This window comes from Cryptomeria japonica, chromosome 2 (assembly GCF_030272615.1).
Source record: "Cryptomeria japonica chromosome 2, Sugi_1.0, whole genome shotgun sequence".
NCBI lineage: Eukaryota > Viridiplantae > Streptophyta > Pinopsida > Cupressales > Cupressaceae > Cryptomeria > Cryptomeria japonica.
In genome coordinates, this window is record NC_081406.1 from 332,421,523 (window position 1) to 332,436,097 (window position 14,575).

Genomic DNA, 14,575 nt, shown 5'->3' on the forward strand with positions numbered 1-14,575 from the left:
TAGCAACAATTGTAAGAAATGAGTTACTCACTAAATCTCACGGTTATAAAGCATGACATCAGACCAACTCGAGGCCTCGCGACCAAAGCAATTCCATTAACAATCTCCAGCTCGCTAACATAAAATACTAACACCCAAAAAGCCAGAGACCTCGCGATGTAAACCCAAGCCAACTTGTCGCCATCTCATGACTTGATCATGTCTTCAGACATTTAACCTCATGATATGGGGATAACCATAAAACTTAACCACAAATTATCTAGTCGCTAGCTCATGACCTAAAAATACTAACAATAAACAAATGCTAGTGACAACTATGGTGGCAAGCTAATATGTACGAGTAATTTTTAAGGCTTGGATGTCGACCGAGACTCATTCCTGAGGGACTAATTTGAAGGTTTCTTCTGAGTCGAGGTTTACTAGACAAGCAAGGACGACGGTTTCAGAGGCATAAAAGTATTGGATAGCTTCTGAGTTAGAGATGGGAGATCACAGATTTCTCTGAGAAATTAGAGGTTGCTTGTTGTCAGGAATTCTGAAGCAGAATTTGTACAATCAAGGAGGAATAAAATCAGAACAAAATCATTCACATAAGACGAGCCTTAGCAAGATGCAGTGGATTTTATAAGCATGACTTCTAGAGTCTAGAGTCACGTTGAAAAGCACCAAAATGATGATTTTTCACGTGAATGAGCATCACCAGATGAAGTGTTAAAAATCTATAAATACAATGGAGTGATGACCTAATTAGTAGAAGAGAAAAGAAACCTTTTTCATTTTCTGAGAGTAGTTTTTTCCTCAGAAAGGAAGATGATATTTGAGCAAGATCATGAACGGAGTTGTTGTGGCTTTGTGATACCGGATTTTATTTATTTATTTATTTATCCTATGTGAGTTTGTTTATTCTCAGAGGGGTTGTGAAAGTGAGAAGGATTTCCAGAGGGGGCGTGAAAGCCTTTTATTATCAAGAAAGGCCACGCATGGCACATCCTCTGCTTCTACTCTGCCACTAGATGGCAGGGGGTTCGAAGAAGGAGCCCGTAGAGGAATGAAAGAAGGATTTGTTTGGGTGGGGAGTGGCAACCAGTCATCTTTGTGACGACATGGAAGTTGCGACCCCTCCCTAGCATATTATGTTTACCCTAAATCTCCTCTTTCCACTTTCTCTGATCCTGGGCATGAAGGCTCGAGCTCCTCTTTCCATTTTCTCTAATCTTGGCCATGAAGGCTGAAGCTCCTCATCTATTTTAGGGGCGACTTTACTTCTTGCCAGGACCCAGTATCCCTTCTAAGAATGGAAATGATCAATTGGACAGAACGTAACATCTCACACTCCATCTGAAGGCATTAGGGTGATAATGGCATGGCTCAAGCAGTTTTCCTTCAACCAATTTTTAGTTGAAAATTTTGATTCACGACCAACGCATGGATAAAGAATATTTTTGTAATAGAATTGCATATGGCCTTTTAGGCCTAATTGTTGAGAGTAAATACTTTGTTGACATGTGTCTCTTGGCCTAAAGCTTTTTGCTCCCTTTTCTTCTATAAAAACGGAAATCAAGGCCATTAGAAGGGTTTCTTTTTTGGGGGTCTCTTGAGGGTTCTAAAATTCTAGTGCCTTTAGGGTTCCTTTTCTAGTTCCAATAGCGAGTCTAGGTGAAGGGAGCAAGTTGTCTAGTCATTTACAGAGCAAATGAAAAGCATTTAGTGTCAAGCTTTGTGCAGGTTCTTGAAGGATTTATATGTAAATTTATTTTTTGACAGAAGTAATAATTTTATTCAGTAGAAATTAAATTCTGATCTATTTCTCTCCGGTATATAATTCTATCATCTTTCAAATGAACGAAATCAAGAGTTTTTTCATTTGTTCCATTGTTATGGTGTATGTAAATTTTCATTTAATGCTTCCTATTATGCCCAGGAATGCAGAATTTCTATTAGTCTGGAATTATATTAAGGATGCACCTCATTGTATTTGGTGGGCAGATTACTTAAGGGAAGAGGGTTTTGAGGTCCCAGAAAACTTGTTGAACATACCGATGGATAAGATACAGGAAATCTTGAATGTTCACAGAGGAATACACACACACACACACACACACACACACACACACACACACACACACACACATAATGGCAAGGATACAAAGGCTGAGATACATGTTGATTAAAGGCATGAGAAAATGCCAACTTTATGGAGGAGGGAAAACATCTACATGGTAGAACACCTCCATATATTATACATAAACATTTGTAGCATATAAATCATAAGAGTATTAAGAATGAAAGGATCAAACACCATAATAGATAGGAATACAAAATAATTAGTAAAATATGCATGCAACTCAGTTAAAGGGAATATCTTTTGAGGATCCAATTCCATGATAGATGTTATAGACAAAGAAGTAAGAACATAGTCTAAGGTTGGGTAAGTGAGATCAAATATATACAACACAATGAAAACCCAAACCCTAAACAAGATGTAATAATGAAACACAAATGAGGGTACATCCAAAATCTAATCAAATCTAATATAAAAAGAATGCAATCATTAGATCAGATCTCAAAAAAATCACACTTTCATAATCAAAGGCAAACAAGAAAACATATTCACCCACAATGAATCAACTATTATAATTGGAAGGTCACTTCATCAAGACAATATCAAGACAATAGATCAGTGCCTTATCCTAGGGCATAGAGTCACTTACAATTCAAAGACAACCTAGTAATAAAATTCAATAAGATTCACTTGTAGATAAACAAGAATGAATATGCCATTACATACACAACCCAGATTCATACAAATCATATAATCATGAGATTTGTTTTAAAAAAAAATGATTTCACTGAAACTGCCCTAAGAACTTTAATTCTTTCCTTGAAAGAAATCCTAGAACAATTCCATAATTTGCCTTGCAGACACGTAAATTGAAAAACCCTTGACAATTCAATTCATAGTGAAAACATAAATTCAACACAAAGACAATTATGTGAAGATCTCAAACTGCAAATGATATTAGTATTACATTCATATTGATATCAGAAAGTAAATTCAAAATGCAATTCAACTATGCACTTATCAAATTCTTGCATAGTTGAACTATTATAATTGTATCAGAGTTTTCAACATCAATAAAAGTGGCCAACTGGCCATCCCTCTCTACCAATAAAAAAAAAAGTAGCCATCCCTCTCAAATTAATCTTGGAATCCTTTTATAAGATGAGGATGCAACAAGCTTGGGATTACTTTGAGGAATCTTGGGTAGCAACCTGACATATCTTTTTTTCTTTAGCATGGCTTTCCACATGTCCACCTCTTTGTCTGTTGGCCAACTGAATGCCTTTACCTCTTCCAACTTTGCAACTAACTATGTACATTTGGCATCTGTAACTGCCTTGGCCTCAACAATAAAATTTGTATGGTCAACCTCAACCTTGAAGAGTGAATCAAGCATATCGTTAAAGAAATAGACATCAACTTGATCATATATATGCTTGATTATTTCTTCTCCCTCCAGAATCAAATCAAATTCGCTAGTCCAATCAGAAATTGATTTCGATTCTCCATTACTACCATAAATTGATGACACCAATTTACTATAACCTTCCCCAAATGTCTGCAATTTTTCATATATAAGCACCCTGTGAAAAATGCATAAGCTACATTCATTACCCCCACCATGTCTTTAGTGTCATCTTGGGAGGGAACTTGTTACTATACAACATTACCGTATCCATCTTATCCATTAATCTGCTTCTTCCTGACCAAACATTGAACAAAGTCCAAGAAAATCGATAGCCTCAGAGGATTTTTTACTTGCCTCTTTCAAAGAAATGTGCAAATCGTGAACTGCCATCAAGTTTCCTTTCAATATATTAATCCTTTGTTTCAGAATTTCTAACACAATAGAGATAGCCTTGACATTTTGTTCCTTTTCAAGATTTTCAATTTTCTTTGTGTATTCCTCCATTTTTGTTGTCACATCAGCTAGTATTTCTTGTACTTGTTTTGTAATCTATATTGGAGGGGGCTCATTTGTAATTTTTTATTTCAACTCCACTAACTCTTCCTCTAGAGAGGCCTTCTTCATTAGTGTCTCTTCTTATTTTTTAGCTAATGCAATCAATTGGTTATATGTTTATGTGTATCTTCTTGAAAAATCCTCTATTTTTGATAAATTCAGGAAAGAAACTTGAGTAAAAAATGAGGCAATCTCTATGTCACTTGTGTTCTGCAAATTCCAGATCATTCTGTCAGATTTCTTTTCTACTTGGATATTTAGAAGGTGGGGATTTTGAGTGGAATGGGCCAAAGACCAAGAAGCAAGTGTCTATGACTTAGGATTAAATCTTGAACCTCTTATTACATCTCCAATTTCAAATTTAGTTTTAAACAATGGGTCCTCTTGCTTCCTAATATGATCAATAATAAAAATAGATTGGATATCCCAGTCAGGCATCACAATCATACCAGTACTCTTAATCAATTGTCTTGCCTGATCCACATTTATTTTCTCCCTGTTAGGATCATATTCATGTAGTGCCTTGACAATCTCCTCATTCTTTTCTACATTTCCTTCCTCTATGATCAAATTGTCTTAATTAATTTTGTTTCAACCTTCTCCGAATTTTTTTAAATTCATCTGACTAAATAAAGTCATCATCTTTCATGAACTCATTTGACAACATCACACGCTCATGAAAGCCTTGAGCAAGGGCTTCATTTGTTTCTCCCTATTCTTCATTCTACCTAGCTTCTCTAAGATGTCTCCTTATTTGATGAAAGTGGTGTCCTTGTTATGTAACAATTGCTCTAGCAGGATCTCTCCTCACAATTTCACCCACCTCTTTGGTTTTTTTTCCTTTGTAGGTGGCACTCTGGCAGATTGAACTTCATCTCCACTCCCTACATCATCAGTAGACACAATAAGTGGCCTCTTGCCATGTGAATATTGTCCATCTTGGGGGTCTTGTTATTGAGCAACCACTTCTAGAATTTGAGGCATTTGTTCCATCAGAGTTTCATATAAACTCAACATTTTGTTAATCCTCTTCAGGTACGGGTTATTGGGGCAAAAATTTGAGAAACTAGGGTCAACATCCTTCAATTTTTCTTCAACTCTCATCAATTCTTTCATTTTCTTCTCTATTCTTGTACTTCCTCTTTTCTCAACAAATTTCTAACCACATATTCATAATCCAATGGTTCATGGTTCTTTATTGTGGCCCAAGGTGTCATTTTTGGCAATGCACGCTTAATAAATTGATCAGGATCACAAAATCTAGACACGACATTAACCAACCTACGTTGTTTAAGGAAATTGTTTACTTCATCAAATGAATTCCTACCAATGGTAAAATCAGACACAACCCAAAGCCTAGGAAGAAAATAACCCCTCCTGTGTTTCTCAAGGTATTCTTTTTCAACTAGGGTCAATTGCCAAATAAACTCCATAAATGCAATCCTAATTGGAACAAATTTTGGTAAAATATGGGGAGGCTGAGGACACCCATAGACTCTGATCACAGTAAATTTATCAAGAAACAAATAGTCCCCCCAGTTATGTGAAGTAGACCAGTTTGGAACATACTGGTAAGGTCTCAAAACTCTCCTAACATTAATTGACAATCTTTTCCTATTTATTCCTAGCATTTACATAATTGGCAAAATAATCCAATTTTCAAAGTAAAGGAAAGAAGAATGGGGAGAACTATTGTCCCAAATCTGGTTTCATCTTTGTATTGGCATTAAGACACCAAATTCTTCTTTGAATAGCTCCAATTATTTATCCATGAACTTAAGATTATAGAACAAGATTAAATGCATCAAAAATGAATAATGCTTAAATGTAGGGTTGGGTGCACCACTCTGAATTTCAACTAGAGCATTATGAATGTGTTGTACCACATAGCCCATATAATAATAATCTTTGTTAACATTTGGGTGTTGAATGTTCATATCCATCATCAGTAATTCAGCTGACACTATTGAATCTCCATCAAAACCCAAGACTCTGCATAATCCATAGATTGTACAATGCATATAATGGTGGAAAGGTGTGATGTCAAATGGTGGCTTGATACTATATGGAATTCTAACTGGTTTCCTATCTACCCTAGGCATGTATCTTGGCATTGCATGCTTCTTGATAGCACCTTTGTATTTGTCATAATCCTTTGTAATCCGATCCAAATCTATATCCATACATGCAACACCAATAATCTGGACAACTTCAACGAAGCTAGCTCTATTAATTGAAACTAGACTGGTTCTTTCTTCTAATTACCCTAGATACTAGGCAATAGCGTTTGGCCAACTCTTTGATTAAATCCACATCATCATACACATCTAGTGCAATTAACTTTGCCACATTTAAATCCCAAGGGTTTGACATCAGGACACCCTTAACACTATTATTCTAGAAATAATGAAACACATTAGTACCAGACATATAAAGCATGGTCGGGTTTCTGCATTGGCTCCATAAATCTTTCCATGTCATTTCATTTGCATTCAAAGCAATGGAAGTCCCTGACAGCAAATCTACAAATTCTTCTTTGTATTTTTTATCCTTCTTTTCCTCAGTGGCTTGGGCTTGGAACCTCCACTTGTCATCGCCTTGCTCATTTTAGCTGTAGGAGAAAAACTTAACCAATTTTCTAAAATTTTCCCACACACAACACTTCGAATTCTCCAACGTTGCTACAAAGCTCAATTCACTGGATTACTTCGAAGATAGAATGCAATTATATAAAATCTCGGCTCGATCATGCAATTTACAGTATCTGGGTATCGTCACTTGTCTCATTATTTGGCACATTTGCATGAACTAGCTACTATGACATTAATTCAAAGTTGAAGTACTGGAGCGAAATTTGAATTCATGCCCTTCTATTTTATTGTCATTCAAAACTATTACAAAACCTGACAAACAAGTCCACGTGTCAATCCCTGATTGCTTAGCACCCCTTTTTCTCTTTTCTATCTCAGTTAATTTTTAGAGTGTCACTCAGGCATGTGGAAACAACTTGCAATCTTGTATGATGAACTGCACTTCCTTCAATCTCCTTCGCAAGATAGCGACCAAGCCATTCCCCATCTTTAATCGCACACTCACAACCGATTATAACAATTTGGAAAGTAACCAGAAAGTTAGCGATAATGCTACCAAATCCTCTTAATCACAAAGCAACCCCGTTTACAAATACTCAAAGAATCTTGCGAGTGAGCGACAATCATTGATCTTCATCAAGCCCTTCAGTCTCAATCCCCCAATACCATTTGGAATATTCTTTCTTTGCCTGCGAGCTGGCAACCACTGCAAATCTAATAAAACAACTTATTTCATTGCAAGCTCACCACTCAAAACTTAACTTGACTTAAACCCTTGCAAGCCCACGATAACAAGACACTTAAACACCATTGGATTCTCGTAACACTTTTTGACTTAAGACTTACAAACCCATGAGCATGCAATGACCACAAAATCAGACCAAAAATTACTTGTCACCAGATCGCAACATAAAATGCTAAACAACTTCAAAACCTACGAGCAAGCGACCAAACCAACTAAGATGTGGTACCAACCACATCGCATGATCGCAAATTAAAATGACTTAACTGCGAACACGTCGTGACCTTGCGATAACATAAAATCACACTCAGTCGCAATCTCGCAACATAAAATGGTCAAGTGCAAAACATCTTGCGAGGTAGCAACAAATAAAATCTCCCAGTACTCACAAGCTCGTGACTTAAACTGACTTGATGACAAAGGACCTGCAAGCTAGCGATAACCATAAAATCTCAAATTATTTATCTCTTAACTGTAGCGACCCAGCGAGTACCAACAAAAATCGATAGTCGCTCACTCTCCAATGTTTTATGTTACCTTCATAAATAGGCGCAAGCACTAGCACATCATGTCCATTAATGACTTACTCTCTAACTCTCGCAGCTATAATGCATGAAATCAAACCAACTCGAGACCTCAAGACCAAAGAAATTTCATTAACAATCTCCATCTCGCTAACATAAAATGCTAACACCCAAAAAGCTAGAGACCTCGTGATTCAAACACAAACCTACACTCGCTAAATCGCCACTTAAATTGTTAAACATGAAATTTATTTGCGAGTTAGAGATGAAACATTAAACATGTCTCATTGTTTGACCAACTCTTTGACCATACTTGACGTTGACATGGACAAATAAAGAGAGGACAACTCATATTTTCAATGCACGACAACTTCGGTTTACTAGCCAACTAAGACAAAAAACAAACACAAAACCCTAATCATCATGAAGATGACCAGAAACCATGAAAAGATACTTCCATAAAACCAGAGGATAAACCCACGACATGAATCGAAGCTCAACATGACTTAGCCAAAAAAATTGCATTCCTAACAAGAGTTGGCATTTTGGAAAAATGGAAAAAATGTTGTTTTAACATCATGTTAAGCATTTACTGTAGAATAGTAGAAAGGTTCTAATAGTTATGTAATATAAATAATTTAATGGATCTTGTGACACAAATTGTTGCATTTCATGTTCAGCATAATGTGGAACCAATTTACTAATAATTCAATTGTTTACTAATATTTTAGAAACTAAATTCTAGTTGTTTACTAATAATTCAAATTCACAATTAAAAATATGAAATAAGTATTCATTCTGATTGACAAATTCAAGAAATGCAATACCAAAAATCATCAATGACAACTATATTATTGAAAATTGTAATATGACTCAAGAAATGTAGTATAAATACCTATAAACTGACTGCTAATTCACTTCAGTGACTCGGCCTAAGGCTTCTATATCCCAAATGGACTCAAGATCATGAAAAATGGCTAGTACTAACAGGTTCATCTTCATTTTGAGTCGGGTATTCAAAAATTTCTTCGTCTTCATTTTGACTCTGAGTCTGCGATCCATCATTTGTCTAATATTTGATTTAAAAATCCCTAATGCACTGAAAAATCTCTCATCTTCCACTGACCCCAATGTCATTATTTGACATAAATCAACAAGTTTGAAATATTTTGGTATTACATTATGTAATACTTCACTCTGATCTATCCTTTTCCAAAGCCTTGTGATTGATCCAGGTTCAAATAGATTCTCCAAGTTATCCAGCTACTGTTTCATACACAATGTTGAGCATTTACATTGTTTTTTAAGATAATCTGAATTTAAAATTCCTTCTATTGGTTGTCCATTGCAATATGCATCTTTTGAAAATGTCAATATCAATTCCTCTAGTTTTTTATGAAACACCTTTGCGTCATTTGGATTATCTCTAATTGAATGCCAAAATTGAGGATACCCACAACCCGTGGCTTCAAGTATTTCTTCTCTAGGGAATTTTTCATGAATCTCAGTTGAAAGTTCGTATGCAATAGACTTCAAATTATCACTAACAGATTTAACTATCCTGTCAAAATCTTCCTTTTAACTGGTATTGCTCTGCCTCGCTTGCCCGTCTTAAATTGGTGCATTGGCATATGAAATCCTTTTGCAAAGACACATAACTCATTTATTGAATTAAAATGTAAAAAAAATTCAGCATGATTCAAATCTATAAATTTTATCTGGTACCTAAAAAAATTTGGGCTTCACCCTGTTAGATCTTAATATAGACCATCCAAGCCCAAGCATGTCATTTTATGTAGAGTGCTATACTCATTGATATACATAGTTTTGTCTTGGGCTTTCTTAACAAGTTTGTTCATTGAATCCAGTATGGCAAGAAGACTAGCTAAAGTTAACAAAGTATCTATATCACTTAACTTATGTAAGAGATCAAGAGATTTGTCTACTGTGAGGTGTTGCTTGTACATTAGTTCGATCAAGGATTGATATTCTGTTAGAACTTTTTCCGCTAATCCATGCAAGGAGATCCATCTGGTCTCAACATCCGTGAGAAGCTTGTTTCTTGTTGTTACTCCCTCAACAAAAATCTGAAATTCTGCAAAACATTTAGGACTTCGACAGAAGTATGAGTGGATCTCATGGACTAGATCTTCAACTTTTGACACTGTAGGGAAATTTCTTACAATTCTATATGCTAAATTTGTTCGATGGGCCATGCAGTGAATCTCAAGCATGTATGGTGCAATACCAGTTTATAATATTGCGCAAAGACCGGTCCTTTGACCTTGCAAACTGCAACTCCATCAGCTCCAACACACCAACTTCTTGGCAATTGTCAAGTCATCCATACCAACATATTCATTCAAAGCTTTCTTAACTTCCAAATATAAATTTTATGTTGTTGAATTACCCCTCATTTTATGAAAATAGAGTAGATGAGCTCGGCGGACGTGTTCTTTTATGGTATACACATGCATACAGACCCAAGCAACGTTATCTACCATAGTAACTTCATCTGTGGATAATGAAATGAATTTTGACTCTTGTACACTCTCCTGTAAATTTTTCTTTTCCACCTCAGCGAGATAGTTTTCCATTTCCCATCCAGTGTTTATTCACCAATGTGACATAGGATAGTGAGGAACATTCAAAAAAGATAATAAATTACTATATTCTAGGAAATCTTTCATAGGACGCCCTCTCGAAAGAATATGAAAAATAACACTCATCTGAACAGTCTTTGCCAGGTTTGCATCTTTCGTTGCATGTTGAAGCCTAGCCTTGGTTGTATTTCCACTATTACCAATCAGTGTCATTTTGTGGTTATGCTCTTCATACTCTGCGGCATACTTAACATGAAGACATTCTTCCTTTGATTTCCATCTTACTACTGGTGTTTCCTTTATGTCTATGATTTGTATTTTATAAACCTTACCAATATGCTTTTCTATGATGTCAAGCTTTAGCTACATCTTCTTCTCTCTTTTAGTTTTCTAGATACAAATCTTACGCCTACATTCTATTGGTTGTTCATCATTGTTTGGGACTGGTTCAATGAATGGGTACTTTTCTACCCAATCAATATTAAAACTCCTTGTCGTTTCCCACTCCCGCCCCATTTTTACTTTTCATTTCTTTTCTTCCTACCAACATCATCTTCAGTACTAGCATTTTTATCCAAGTGAATTATCTCATTGTACGTATCCCTTAGAACATCTTCTGTCATGTAGGTATTGTCATCCTCATTCAATGCATTTAACTCAATGACAATCTCACCTTGTGGTGGTGGTGAGCTACTGTAAATGGCTTTTGCAACTGCAAAAGTTGATGGAAAAGAAACTTTGCCAATTCCAAAGTAAGACTTTATGGTAGTATCTTTAAGTTTTGGGAATTTTGATGGCCTCCCAATCCCTTCAGTTTCACTGCCCTGAGGAGTCTTACCCTTGTCTTACATCCCAATCCCTTCACCACCCTGAGGAGTCTTAGTCTCACCGTTGTTTAACATCTCAATCCATTCACCACCCTGAGGAGTCTCACCCATGTCTGACATCTTGACTCTTGACCTCTCACTACGAATTAAAACTAATACTATCATGTATGAAGAAATGATTACTCACCTTTATGCCTTCTCAATTATTTGAATCGGGAATCAGGAATGCATGGGACTGTGTTGCAGGATTGTAACTCTGGCCCTCCGCCCTACAATCAACTTCAATGTTCCAACTCAAATTGCGGAATGCGAATTGAGAGCTCCCAAATTTACTAATTAGACACGAACAAATTGTAAGAAATAGTGTTTCAAACTTTCAATTGTATTTATATCAATCCATGATTTAATTCCGCAGACGTTTCAAAATGCATCTTGATTTAAGCAGGGCGAAATGGGTCCTCGAATGTTTATAATGTTTTAATTGATATTGGCGAATTGGGCCTCATTATGATTAACGTGAAATTTAACAATAGGCGAAATGGAACAACATGTGCAATGAAGATTTAATTTACCATTGGCGAAATAGGTTCTGGGTATAGGGTCATTTTGCTATTTATGACGAATAACGGAAGTGATCTAATACCCACATCTGAGTGATTCCAGGTGAATATTACGGACATCCATGTGGAACGGTATGTGGTCAATGGCGAAGCTAGAATAGAGTGGACCGTTAACCTCTAAATTCTGGGCGATTTGACCACTGTGTTGCCCCAGACTATTTGCCATTTCCTAAAAAATGAAATCGCAGAATTCGCCAATTGGTGAAGATTTGCCACTAAATAACTCTCTAGACAGATCCCTGCTCCTGTGCTCTCCTCGCTCGTTGCTTAATAAGCCTCTCAATGCCAAATGAGGGGTTATGGTTTTTTTGCAGCTTATATAGGGCAAGGGTGTCCGGTCGGAACCATGTTGCCATGCCAACACTTTGTGGCTACCACATTGGTCCAGTCAGATGCGTTCCGACCGGTTGGAACCATTCCGATTGAATCTCTTAGGTTAGCCCCAATTGCAATATAGATTCATACTTTTACCCTATATTGTATTTTAGAAAGATAAAGTAGTAAGTTAAAGGGTGAGTCTTCCATTAAAATTAGGAGAGATTCAATCTCACACACTGTGCTTGTAACCACAATTTTGTAAACTTATTGATTTTGTAAAATTTTCAACCAACACTAGTAGAAAATGAAGAATAAACTAGACAATTGAGTACTTGTTGGGAATGTATTGTACGGATCAACTATCTAAGTGAGATAAATACTTGTCATTGATATATTTTAGCTACAATATCTCCTACCAATCATTGTTAGGAATGCAAATCTGATGCATTGTTAAAAAAAAAGGACTCCTTCAAGTTTGGAAACTTAAGAGAAAATGGACTCCCTCAAGTTTGGAAACTTAAGAGCGACGATCTGTCCCAAGATGTTGAAAAATATTGAAGATATGGTGAAGTTAATCAAATGATGTTTAAAAGATATAGGAGGAAATTTTAAGGGCGGGATAATATATTCACAATAAATCTATACATATAGAAACTAGACTCCTAAAAAGATTAATGATTCAAGTAAAGTCTTCTAGAGAGTGAAGCTACACAACTATTCGATATCTTTTGGAAAAGTATATTAAATAGCATTATCATGTAGATTGTTTTGGTGTGATTGAAGAGATGAATTTTGTAATATAGTAGTCAATATTATCTTTAGGTTTGAGTTATATCCATGATGTATTTCATGTGTCCTTGTTAAAAAGTATAACCTATAAGTTTACATCTATTTTTTATCGTCATTCATTTTATATTCATAATTTGGAATAGTGGTGGCTTTAGAATTTATTATATTATTGCCATTTGCAAATGAATAACAAAGTAATCGAGTAGATCGAGTAGAGTGCTAATTAGAAAATTAGTTGAGATGCATGTCCCTTTTTCGCATTTTGACTGAGTCATGAACCTCTTTTGTTTACGTGTCGAAGGCGATTCGCCTTTAAAACTAGGTAAAAGGAGACATCTTTTCGCTTTCACTTTTCAAGTAATTTTCTTTGGTTACTTTATGTTGGCATGTTATGGGAAAAATATTTCACTTTTCATAACGAAATATGTAGATAATCGAGCCTTTCTTTAGGGGCCTCTAGAAGAATTTGACGAATCTTCGGAAGAACTTGATAAAAAAAAAAAAAAAATCTTACAAAGATGATTATAAACAAAAAAAAAACTTCAAAGAAGAAAAAAAAATTAAAGATTTTGTTGATAAAAATGTTTCTCTTTCTTCCATTTCTCACAAAATGGTAAAGGTGCTATCCTTAAAAGAACTGAACAAAGAAACTGATACATATTTGGTTTTATCTAACATATTAATAAAACTGTGGCCATTACCATTTTTTTATTATAACCGATTCAATGTGCCCTCCCGATATGTAGGTATAGGAAATTTCATTTTGCATAGCCCTGTGACGAGCCAAGTTGCTGAATATTTCTTTGATGCTTGTCTTAGTGATGGGCATCAAAGACTAAAGATGGAAATTATTTTCCGGAAATACACGATCCTTTACTGAATCAATTTAAATCACTGTGGATGCTACTTCCAGATGATTCTACCGAGCAATTACAAAAAAATGCCCATGATTCTACCAACCAACTTGATTGAATTTCCTTAATTCGACCAGAAAATAAGGAGAAAATTGCTCAACCACGAATGAAAAAAAAAAAATTCTTTCCAAATGGTGGCTCAATCAAATTCATATCTTCTTATTAGAAGAACAGGAAAAAAGGAAATTCTTGGATGACACTTAATTGGCAAATTTATTGTCAAGATTTGAAGTTGTTTATCTGAAAGATTCAGGCAAATATGTGTTGAAAACATTGGCAACGACGCCTCTAACCAGACAGATAGAAAAGGAAATCGCTTCTTGCAATAAAAAAATATTCATTCAATATTTATTGCAAATTTTTCTTGAAACCACCAGTATGAAATCAGAATTACTTTGTAACATTCTTCCTACGGAGCAGGCTTTACTTTATGAGCGATTTTTTTTAATGAGCTCAGATGAACTACCGAATTATTTGGTATATATAGATACTAAAAAGATCCCTCAGGAGATTTCGGATAAGGACTTTCCTTCTAAAAAGAGCAATGTTAAAAAGAAAAACAAAAAGAAACTTGACCAAGATTTTCAAGATTTTTTTGATTTCTATGTTGTTTATCTCAAAT